Source organism: Felis catus, chromosome B1 (genome assembly GCF_018350175.1).
Source record: "Felis catus isolate Fca126 chromosome B1, F.catus_Fca126_mat1.0, whole genome shotgun sequence".
NCBI classification, from domain to species: domain Eukaryota; kingdom Metazoa; phylum Chordata; class Mammalia; order Carnivora; family Felidae; genus Felis; species Felis catus.
The window spans coordinates 129,848,795-129,861,070 of NC_058371.1; the positions used below are offsets into that span (position 1 = coordinate 129,848,795).

At 34.9% G+C, this 12,276-nt stretch overlaps 1 protein-coding gene across 5 annotated transcripts in view; it reads right to left on the minus strand.

Annotated features, from left to right (window-relative positions):
- CCSER1 (coiled-coil serine rich protein 1) overlaps positions 1 to 12,276 on the minus strand; it is a 1,296,004-nt gene that overhangs the window by 607,278 nt on the left and 676,450 nt on the right. The gene's annotated exons all lie outside the window — the stretch shown is intronic.

The window sequence follows — 12,276 nt, forward strand, 5'->3', positions numbered from 1 at the left end:
TTACGGAGGAGGGACATTCCAGATAAAATGGTTAAAAACAAAACTCTAAACAACAGAGACAAGAAATAGCAATTTGTATTGGTGCAGTTTAAGTAGAATAAAAGGTTTATGTTTGCAACATAAATAGAGAAGGGTTTAATTCCAGCGACTATGGGTACTGTTTGAGGAAAGTGAATTTTGTCTTTTAAGCCTTAGTGAATCATTGAGTTTTAAAGTAGAAATACAACACAATGAAAGGGGTGTGTTTGCTGTGGTTTTTTGTTTGTTTATTTGTTTTACAGACTTATGTGTGATGCTATATAGATTTTACCATGTAGAGATTGTAAGTAGGAAGGCAAGATGAAAACCCAGGTGAGGAGGTCTTGAAGCGGCAAGCAGTATTGGAAGGTGACTATTTTCCAAACCCTGATTTCCCCCATCAAGATGCTTGTTCCAGTTTTATGAACAATTGACCTTCATTCAGGTTACAGCTCAAAAACAGCACACTCATGTAGTCCCTGATGAGTCTTTCCCAGACACAAGCTCTCCTCTTCACCTGATTCATCTCTTACTCTTGTCTTTCTGCTTATTTGTATCATGACCTTTATCACTGTGTGCAATTCTCTTATTTCTATTTCAAATGTATTGTCTATATTCATCACTGGAATGTGAGGTTTATAAAGAAATTTAACAACAGGCCCCAAAATGGAGTTTCTTTTCCTAAGCCTCACCAGAATTTAATAGCTAACCTAATTTCGGCTTTAGTCTCTTCCAGGAGTGGAGTGGAATTTTCAAAAAGTCACTCTGGAATTTCCTGATCTGTACTAGTGAAGTAGTCTGCAAGACAAGACCTCCCTGCCCCCTCCCCACCATTACCCCAAGGGAGGGTGACCTTGCCCGATTGTTTCTTTTCTTTAGTTAAAACCTCTTTGTCTACCACTTCCCATTCTGCCTAGAAAAGCCTTCTGTTTGTACAGCTCCTGGAACTCCCTTCTGTTTGCTAGATGGGCTACTGCTTGATTAATGAATCACTGAATAAAGCCAATTAGATCTTCAAATTTACTCAATTGAATTTTGTTTTTTAACATTTGTCTATCTCTCGTTCACGGCTACAATCTCAGTGCCTGGAATGCAGCTTTTTATTTTTATTTTTTAAATGACCGTATAAATGCAAAAGGGTGAAGTAACTTGAGATGATAGGAACCCCAGTACCATAACTACATGTTACACACAGAAGCAGAAATGTAATTGCCAACCAAACATGTTTAAAAAAAAAAGTCCGCAGAATCATTAAGAATAACAAATGAACATTTGAGTACTTGTTCCCCAAATGCTACTGAATGAATGACAGAGGTGATATATTGTTATATTTCTGTATTTCCTAAATCTGGAGTCTGTTTTCCAGTGTATTTTAAGCTTCTTAACATTCTTATTTTTAATAAAATTCTAACCCAGTTCTGCCTTTTAATTTTCTAAAAAAAAGTTAGAGTGAAAAAAATATCTTAAGAGGTTGACTATGTTCAGAGGCCCAAATGTTACTAGAATATATGATACTAACATTTCTCTTGCCATAAAAGTTTACAATATTGTAGTACTTGTCATGTGGAGAGGACAAAAAGCCCCAGGACTTCTCTCATTTTTTAGCGAGTGGAACATGGAGAGGACTAAAAGAAATACTAAAACTCAACTAATGAGGATAAATGTTTCCCCATGACTTCGCTGTAAGAACAACAAAAACTCGAAAGATACAAGTCTTTTTTACAATGAACTACTCTGGGGATATTGTATATCAAGAAACAGATTAATCACCTTGGGCTTTAAAATGTGATGAACTCAACAGATCATCAAATTTGATACAAAAAACCCTCCAAATTTTTAGAAATTATATTTAAGAACAAAATATCTTAATACTTTGGTTCCTTGAAAATGTCTAAGTTATTTTATTTTGTATAGAGGTAGTGTTGGAAGTTAAATACATTGTACAAACATAATTTTGTATTCATTATAGCAGTGTGGCAGAGTTTGCTCTTTTAAATAATTATTTACATTATTATTAAATTAAGTCATTATCAATTTATTAAATAAAATATATTTCTACAGTGAAATTACAAATTATAAAGGCACATATGTTCATTGTTAAACATGAAAAAAAGAGAGAAGCAGAAATAAGGAAATAAAATGTCATACCCCTACCGATCAGAAATGATCACATTGACTTTTGTGTATTTCTTTTCGTTTTTTTTTAAACCAAAATGAAACCACACCATACATATATAATATATATATATTACATATATATAATATATATTACATATATATTACATATATATATTATATATATAATATATATTACATATATATATAATATATATATTACATATATATTACATATATATATTATATATATAATATAATATATATAATATATATATTACATATATATTATATATAATATAATATATAATATATATATTACATATATATATTATATATATATATATTTTTTAATTACTGAACTTGCTGCTTACTTTTCTAAGTTAATGGCTTCTAACTTCCCATGTCAACATGTTTTCATTTGTAATAGTTATCCTTAATCAAATTTCCTCAAATGCCCTTCAAATACTACTAGTAAATGCTGCTATTAACTACTAACCTGTACAACCCAAGAGTTACAACTGGACCATGCATCACAGCCGAATGTAATGTCATATTAAATCTAGATTCTAATTTTTAAAATTGGATTAGCCTCTCCCCTTACTGGGAAAACTTCTAAGTATACAGAAAAATAGAAAAACTAGTACAATTAGCACCTGCTTGGCAGAGCTAACACCTGGATTCAGTAGTTAAGAGTTTCTTGTGATATCTCTTTAGTCTCTTTAATTAAGATAATCTCCTGATATTTAACAGCACTTTAGATTTTAAGGATACAATGTCAGTTTTCTCAGAATACTGCACATTTGGAAGTTTTCTGACAGTTGACCTATGGTATTGTTTTACATATCCATCCACTTTCTGTGTTGCCTGTGTATTGGAAGTTAGGCCTATAAGTCTGAATTGTTTCAGGTTAGATGTTTCTGACTGTAGTAAATTCTGTAGTAAATTATGAGTTCCTGTTGATAGTTTCTATTTGGATATTATACTACAGGTTTATTTTTCCCTTTTAATTTATATTTTCATAATTATATTTCTTTTCTCTCATCTTTCAATATGTTGAGTACTAGTAACATTTGATGTAATTAGTTAAATCTTACAATGTACATAAATTAAAAAATTTTTAAGTTTTATTTTTTTAAATTTACATCCAAGTTAGTTAGCATATAGTGCAACAATGATTTCAGGACTAGATTCCTTAGTGCCCCTTACCCATTTAGCCCATCCCCCCTCCCACAACCCCTCAAGTAACCCTGTTTGTTCTCCATATTTATGAGTCTCTTCTGTTTTGTCCCCCTCCCTGTTTTTATATTATTTTTGCTTCCCTTCCCTTATGTTTATCTGTTTTGTATCTTAAAGTCCTCATATGAGTGAAGTCATACGATATTTGTCCTTCTCTGACTGATCATTTTGCTTAGCATAATACCCTCCAGTTCTATCCACGTAGTTGCAAATGGCAAGATTTCATTCTTTTTGATTGCTGAGTAATACTCCATTGTATATGTGTGTGTGTGTGTGTGTGTGTGTGTGTGTGTGTGTGTGTGTGTGTGTATACACCACATCTTCTTTATCCATTCATCCATCGATGGACATTTGGGCTCTTTCCATACTTTGGCTATTGTTGATAGTGCTGCTATAAACATTGGGGTGTATGTGCCCTTCAAATAGTTTAAAAATTCTTATAACAGTACTAATAAAATTCTACTGAGTCAAGTTATATATTTTTTACAGTTCTCTTGCCCTTAGGCTATAAACCACTAAGGAAGTACAACCAGAGAATCGGTCCAAATCACTTTACAATATTTTTCCCCCTGTGGTTATATTCTAATTTGATGTCCAGTTAAGTTTATCTATTTCAAATACATTTACTCTTTTTTCTTCCATGAGAACTATATTAGAATACACACTTTTAAAAAATTCACTTTGTCATCCCTTCCACACTATATTTTCTCTCTTGCTTCCCCTTGTAGATAAACATGTTTATTATTTCCATTATCTGTACTTATACAAAACATCAAAAAAATGAAATACCGTATAACTACACTTTGACTTATTAACAGATTCTAAAAATTACTCCACATTAGAACACTGATGTTTTCTCTTTTTTTTAGTTTTATGCTCCTCCATTATGTAAACGAGCCATTATAAAACAGCCCCCCACTGATGGGCATTTGTGTTAATTTTTTGTCTTTATTACAATGAATGCCAATTAAAAAAAGTTATGGGAATTTTATTTGGTATATGCAAATGTGTATGTCCAGCGTAGAGTTCTAGAAATAGCACTGCTGACTGGAGGATAAAACCACATAAATTTTGATTTTTCAAAATTCACCTTGATAAGGAATTGTGCCATATAAAAATGTCCTTTAAAAGGACAGAGAAATTAAAAAGAAATATAAAAAATATTTAAAAGGTTCACAGGATAGAATGATATTCAGTCACTTAAATCAGTAAGTAAAAAACATTAATATTATGAAGCTGCCTCAGGCCCATGGACCAACCTACTAGTCTTTAACTTTAACAAATTCCCTTAGCCCATGTGATTAACTAACCCCTTTCTCTGTATACCTATAGATCACGGGTTCTTTCTGCCCTTCTGCTAATCATGAAACAGAAACCAGGCCCCCTTGCACAACCTCTGAGCACTGAGATAATGTCTGAAGCTGGCATCATCAAGGCTACATGTAATCAAGGAATGTTATGGACCAGTTCACCCCCTTTACTGATTAACTATCCTAAACCCCTTTATAAATTCCTAGGCCAGGCAGAAACTTTGGAGGTGGCTTTTGGACCAGAGTCCAACTTTTCTCCAGGTGGCCAGCCTCCTGAATAAAGCTCATATTACTTTCCAATCAACACTTTTGAGTTTTGGCTTTTCCAGCAATGACAGGCAGCTAAACTTGGGTTTCAGTAACAATTAGAGTAAGATTATATCCATTATATTTGAAATACTAAAATATTTGTTTATGTACATGTAATATATTTATAATGATTCAGTGTTTGTGTGTTTATTTTAACATACTAAATAATCAAAATTGAGGAAAGCTTTTAAAAGAGTAGAAAATACATACACTCAACACCAAGTAATTTTGGTGTATTTTTATAATTCACATTAAGTTCCTTTTAGTTTCATATTTCTTAATGGTAAATGATGAGTCATTATTGTGAGACATAAGTGAGATGATTAATTTTCAGAAATACCAAATAAAAGCTGGGCTGTCTAGTTAACAATAGGCTTACAACCTATTGGAAATATCTACCACCCACCCCCTCATAATGGAGTCCCAAACCCTTAGACACTTAACTTCCTGGTTCTTCCCCTCTCCCTTTTGTGGGCTTATCTTCACAGGCTTTGCAATGAGCATGCGCCAAAAAACTGAAGTCTCTGTGTTGCAAGAACATTGATTAAAGCCTCCCTTCACTGTGCTCCCAGTCTCTGATTCCCTCCTTTGACTAGTTCAGTGGGCTTATTTCTCACATTACTGATGCTCCCTCAAAGAAGAAAAACTAATCGTTTCAGACTAAATTAGCTTTTGTAGCAACTTTCTAATAAATTAACAAAGCCTTTAAGGAACATTTTAGGAACAATATTGAGTGTTTTTTGTAACCTAAAAAGTTGAAAAGCACTATTTTCAATTCTATAATAGTCTTAAAATATGAGTAATTTATCAATTTTTAGGTTATACTCTTCAATGCAAGAAAATATTGAACCTGTCTAGAGTATTTTTCTCTCTGAAAATCCTCTATATCAGATGGTACCTTAAATATATTTTCCTTTAATTTGATGGATTAAACCCAAATTCATAATCAATATACAAGCACAAAATTCATAAAATAATGACAAATCTGAAGTTATTCTGACACGTAAAAAACTATGACTCTCTAAGTACTCTGCATTGCAAATTACACTCTAGTATAAATTGTCTCCACAGTAATTCAACTTTATGAATTTAAAATTCTAATTATCATTTTAACAATGTAGCATCACATGAGTATCATTTCCTGGTACTCTTACTTCACAGAGCATGAGATTAATGTTACATGTGGCTCCCTTTTAGGAAACTTTCTGTAATGCAATATCCTGAAAATTCCTATTCCTTTACCTGTTTGGTACAAAGTCAAACATTTATGGAACTGTTTTCTTTAATTCTCTACACCATCTATAAGTTATGAAAACAGCTTATGTTTTTGTTTTGAAACACTAATAATGTAATATTTAATGCCTTTCCCCCTGGAATCATTATCCAGTTCTTTCACTGGAAGAAGATATAAGCTGGTATAAAAGAGAATTTGCCACCCAAACTATGCCTCTTTGACATAAGGATTATCTTGAGCTGGTTATTTTTAAGCACCAAAGACACAGCACAAGTTCTGAAAACAAAGTAAAAGTTACCCTTTTAGTAAAATACATTTACATTTATAAGGAAAAATCTCCATTTGTAAGGTGTGTCCCTCTCTGTACTAGAAGAGGAGGATGACCAAATCTCTGGAAACTCATCAATGGAGCAGGCACAGACCTAAATCTGCATCACAACCTTATCCTTGTTTACTCTGTACTTCCTGGTTATCTCTTATAACCTCTCCTGAGCCTCAACAGCCTTCTTTTGTCTTTAGCTGGGAATGATACAGAAGGTGGTGGCCTGGCCATTGTGGGAAATTTTCCTGGGTATCTTCCATATATAAAGGAAGTATTTTCCCACTGTTAATCTTTTATGATAGGGGAGGTCTCTGCCAAGAACCTGGGAGGGTAGAGGGGAAATCATTTTCCTTCTGCTACAGTTCGGTGCCTCTGGAAGGGATCTGATGAGACCCCATTCTTGGGGGAGTCTGCAGATGGGATCCTGGAAAACTGGCAGAAATTAACAAAGGGTAAGAATTCTTACCAAAGTCAGCTCTCGCAGGTATCTCTCTCTGTAGTAGCTGATCAAGAGATGAAGATTAAAAATTCTTATTGAGGGGCGCCTGGGTGGCGCAGTCGGTTAAGCCTCCGACTTCAGCCAGGTCACGATCTCGCGGTCGGTGAGTTCGAGCCCCGCCTCAGGCTCTGGGCTGATGGCTCAGAGCCTGGAGCCTGTTTCCGATTCTGTGTCTCCCTCTCTCTCTGCCCCTCCCCTGTTCATGCTCTGTCTCTCTCTGTCCCAAAAATAAATAAACGTTGAAAAAAATTTTTTTTAAAAATTCTTACTGCTTCCTTTCCAAATTTAAATTAACAAGAGATAATATTTATGTAAACTAGTTCCTTGGGTATAGTGAATTTGGTAAATTTGTTGTGAGTAATCTGGTTTTCTGTTGATTCTCTTTTCTCCCAGAGATGACCATTGTTTTTGTTTGTTTTTGGTGGTTTGTCTTTTGTGTCATTGGTCACAAAAAGAACCATAGCCTAGAGGAGGTTTTCCTTTTGTCTTATTTTAGGTCAGAAGACTTTGGCTTTGTGACCAGTGAGAATATACTCTGGTCTCTGCCAGCTGGAAAATGAATGTGTCCACATGCATTTGGCATAAAACCCAATAGGCTGTGGATCCCAAAGGCAGTATACTCTTTGTCCAACTATGCCACCTCTCAGGGGAGATTGTCTTAAAGGATCCTGGTTCCATAAGGGGTCTTTGTAGTCTCAACTTGCATTGTCTCATTAGTGCTGGAAAAGTCCCATTCTAGTACCATCTGTTTGGGGTAACTGATTAGAGAGTCTGACTGGAGGCATCCAAAGTTCTCATTCTTACCACCTGTGGCAACAGGTCTTTGCTTTCCTAGGATAACTGAAAGTAAATATTCTGGATCTTGTGAGGGCTGCATCTTTACACCTTCTTTTGGGATGCCTCTTGGATTTATGGTTAAACCATAAATTTATGGTTAAGCCTTATTGGTTTGAGTTGCTATTGAATTAATAAAAGATCCTACTTGTCAATGACCAAATGATGGATACTCTGAACTGAAAACATAAACAAACTTCTATATTTGAAAAAAAATAGTTCTTTTTTTAAAGAATTATCTTATTGGTATCTACAGAAAGACTAAATTGAAAAGAAGATACAAAGAAGTATAATGGCTCACATTATGGGCTTCTTTAACAAGATAAAATTATGAAGTTTTATTTATTTATTATTTATTATTATTTTTATATTTTAGTTAGTTTACATACAGTGCAATATTGGTTTCAGAAATAGAATTCAGTAATTCATCACTCACAAAAAACACCAAGTGCTCATCACATGTGCCCTCCTTAATACCTATCCCACTTTCACAAGATATTACCAAATTTAGAGAACAGTTAGAAAAATCAGTGGACATTCACAACACCACTCACAGGAACTTTGACTAATGGCTAAGGTTCTTCCTTTCTATGATTATACTGTAGTTATCAGACAAGCTGGCTGCCCCCTCCCCCCCCCCCACACACCAAGTAAACAGATCAGAATTTCTCCCAGATCCTCCTACAAATGATCAGGAAATGGATTAGCTGGAGGCCAAGGGTCAGAGGCTGATACAAACAAAACTAAGTTTAAGTTGTTCCCCCCCTTAAGTTTAAGTTGGTCTAAGGATGAAGGGTACATTTGGGGGGGTGGGGGAAGAAGACCTCCTGAAGGCCTTGGTTGAATGCTTTATGCATCCTGCACAAAGACCTACTGAAGTTCCAGAACATAGAAACATTTTGATTTCTTAACTGGACATCTTCTTCTGCTATAAAGCAAATTGAAATTGCAGTCAGATGTGTGGGTCAGTTCCCTGATATCATTCAGGCTATAACCCAATTCTTTGAGTAATTAGAAACAACTGCTTTTGTCTTGCAAATCTTTGTAAAAACAGAGGTACAGTTCCAGAAGCAATGCAAAATCCATCTGTCCTTTTCTACTAATTCTCCAAACTTCTCAAAATTCATCTCAAAATGCTTGCAAAAGATCAATACATTGGAAACTGAATGTCCTTTGCCTAAGAGAAATCAGGAAATTTTAAATAGTAATTACTTCAGACCACTGATAATAGGCAAATATACCCTCAAACTCCATTTTGGAGAAAATGCAGATACTTTCTGTGATTTTGAGATGTAACTTTTCTACCCATCTTCTCCATGTTCTAAGAGCCATTCTTTAAAATGCAAACTTTAAGAAGATATTTCTCATCAGAAGGAGAAAAAAGGATTTATTGGAAATTGGGCAGATGAAATATCCCAGTGTCTTCCTCACAAATATTAGTATGAAAAACTTTAGCTATTTGAGCTGGTAAAGTGCCAGAAACACAATTTGCATCCAAATATTCTCTTATAAACTAGTGAGTTTAGTGTTGTACCTGACTCATAGCTAAAATTTTAGCTATAAGATCTCTTTTTCAGTCAGCCTATATGTTTACCTGTGTCTATATATGATGTGAAATGTGTGATTTTTTAAATTAACCTCTGGATGCTATTGCTAAAATTAATTTGTAAAAGCTCTATTTAAATAGCTTAAAATATGCACTATATAAATTATTTCTAAAAGTCAAAAATATAAAAACTAACCCAAATGTTTGTTTCAAATTCATGTGATCTGGGATTTTTTTTTCAGTAAATAAAAGCTAAGTGAAGTTTGTTGGTTTAATAAAAGTAGACATGTATTCAAAGTTGTCAACGAATATAATTCAGATATACAATTTTTATTCTACCTAGGTCAAAGAAGTTCATGTTACCTCTGTTACAAAGCTCTTCGGAAGAAAACAGAACAATGGCAGACTTTGCCTAATGTCTCACAAAGTATTTGTGAGTAGTCTAAGCATGACTGTTGGGAGCAAGTGATTTAGATGTAAGAGGAATAAAAGTTTTTAGGTGAACTTTTGAGCAACAATTATGTGTTTATGATATAGCTACTGAAATAGTTTCCCAAATCTCTTAGGTAACTTCTGCCTTTAGAGTTTTCTTGAGTTAAGCTGAATGATGTAAATTTATTGAATATCTAGATCATGTGCAAATAAGATAAAATACTGAACATTAATTGCTGAACATAGGTCTAATCTGAACTGGGTAAGAATGTCCAGAACTGACTCAACTAATAGAAAACCAAGCAGAACAAGAATAACATGGTGCTGAATAAACTCATGAAAATGCGAATTCTTATGAGTTTGTTTGCAACGTTGATTCTTTAATGTTTTGTTTTTTTCTAGATTTAAGGAAACTTTTTTTTTTCTTGTCTAGTAAGCTAAGTATGAATTACAGCAATTTGGTAAGTATGTCTTTGTGAACACAGATGAAACAATTACTTTTTCTCCCTATCTGATCCCTTGAGAATGTGCATAGAATTAAACATGACCAAACAGGTTCAAGGAACCAAGTTTCACTTTATGGAGCAGATAACACTCCTTGGAAAAGCAGCCTGGTGTTTTGCTTACAGCGATCCCAGCAGTCCTACCAGATGACTAAGAAAGCTCACTTTCTGGATGGTGCAGAAGCCATAGGATATCTCTGGGACCTCAAGAAGAGAGAAATTAATCCAAATCTCTAGATACTGCAGGCAAAGTCTGACGGTGAGCCCTTCACTTGGCTTCCTATCCTCAAGGCTTTTAAGAGTTCAGTCTAAAATTCCCTGTGAAAGTTCCAGCAAAGTAGACCTCAAAGGAACCTATACATATTCAACCACTATTCTTCCTGCACATAATCAGGTCAAGTTTAATGAAACTAAACTTATTTGCAAACAAATTAGTCCTACTGTGATTATTTTGGCAAAAATAAGGGTGATTATAGAGAAAATTATGTTTCAGTAGTAAAACTTTGTGGATATTAGATTCTAGTCCAATTTATTGTCTTAGAAATGTTGTTTTCTACCTGTACATTGGACCAAATCCTAAATTCTAACAATTTTCTCAAATATTTTGCTACAACTCTCTGAACTAATTTCCAATTTTACCCCACCCTTCTTCTTCTTTTATTTTTTTAATGTTTGTTTATTTATTTTTGAGAGTGTGGGGCGCCTGGGTGGCTCAGTCGGTTGAGCGTCCGACTTCAGCTCAGGTCACGATCTCACAGACCGTGAGTTTGAGCCCCGCGTGGGGCTCTGGGCTGATGGCTCAGAGTCTGGAGCCTGCTTCCGGTTCTGTGTCTCCCTCTCTGTCTGCCCCTCCCCCGTTCATGCTCTGTCTCTCTCTGTCTCAAAAATAAACTTAAAAAAAAAATAGAGAGTGAAAGAGAGAAAGTGGGGAGGGGCAGAGAGAGAGGGAGACACAGAATCTGAAGCAGGCTTCAGGCTCTAAGATGTCAGCACAGAGCCCGATGCTGGGCTCAAACCCACAAACTGTGAGATCATGACCTGAGCTAAAGTTGGATGCTTAACAGACTGAGCCACCCAGACATCCCTCTCCCACCATTCTAACTTGAAATGACTGAGAGGAAACAAAGCAAAGCAAAACAAAACAAAACAAAACAAAAAACAAAAAAATCTATCCTTTTCCCAAAGCTGTGCGAATTGAATGTGAACAACTTCATATAAACTTAAGAGAAATCATCACAACAGCGCATATGGACAACCTTTTGTGCCTGCTGATATGTAGGCCACTCAGAAAGTTCACCTTAACACCTGATGGCATCAGAGATATTCAAACTTTGAAAGATGATTTGAACCTGACATATAGAAATCTCAATTGGGTGCCCCCTACCTCCACCCTGTTCTCACAAATTGCATTATTATAGTTTGTGCTAATTGTTAAACTTTGCTTGTCTTTTTCCATAGACATGCCTCTTATCAAATACCTGATTGCTAGCACAATATAAGACTAACTTTGGGAGCCCATCTGCAAGACCACTTCCTAAAATGAGACATAGCAGTTAATTGAAGTGATCTATTTTCAGGAGTCAGACATGTGCTCAGTGAAATATTGGAGCAATGTATCAACTCAGGTTCTGGATTGTGAAACTTCTTGGGGAAGTTTCAAGGTGGAATTGAAGGGAAGCAGAATTTGCCAGCCCAAATATGCTTTTTGGCATAACTTGAACTGGTAATTTTTAAGAGATTTCAGACACAGGGAAACCTCTGAAAATCAAGTAGAAGTTACCCTTTTGTAAAGGTTATTTATATTTATAAGGGAAATCTCCATTTGAAAGGGTATCTCTTTCTTTCTGTACCAGGAAAAGGGGATGACCAAATCTCTAGAAACCCTTATCAAAAGAGAAGACATAGACTTATATCT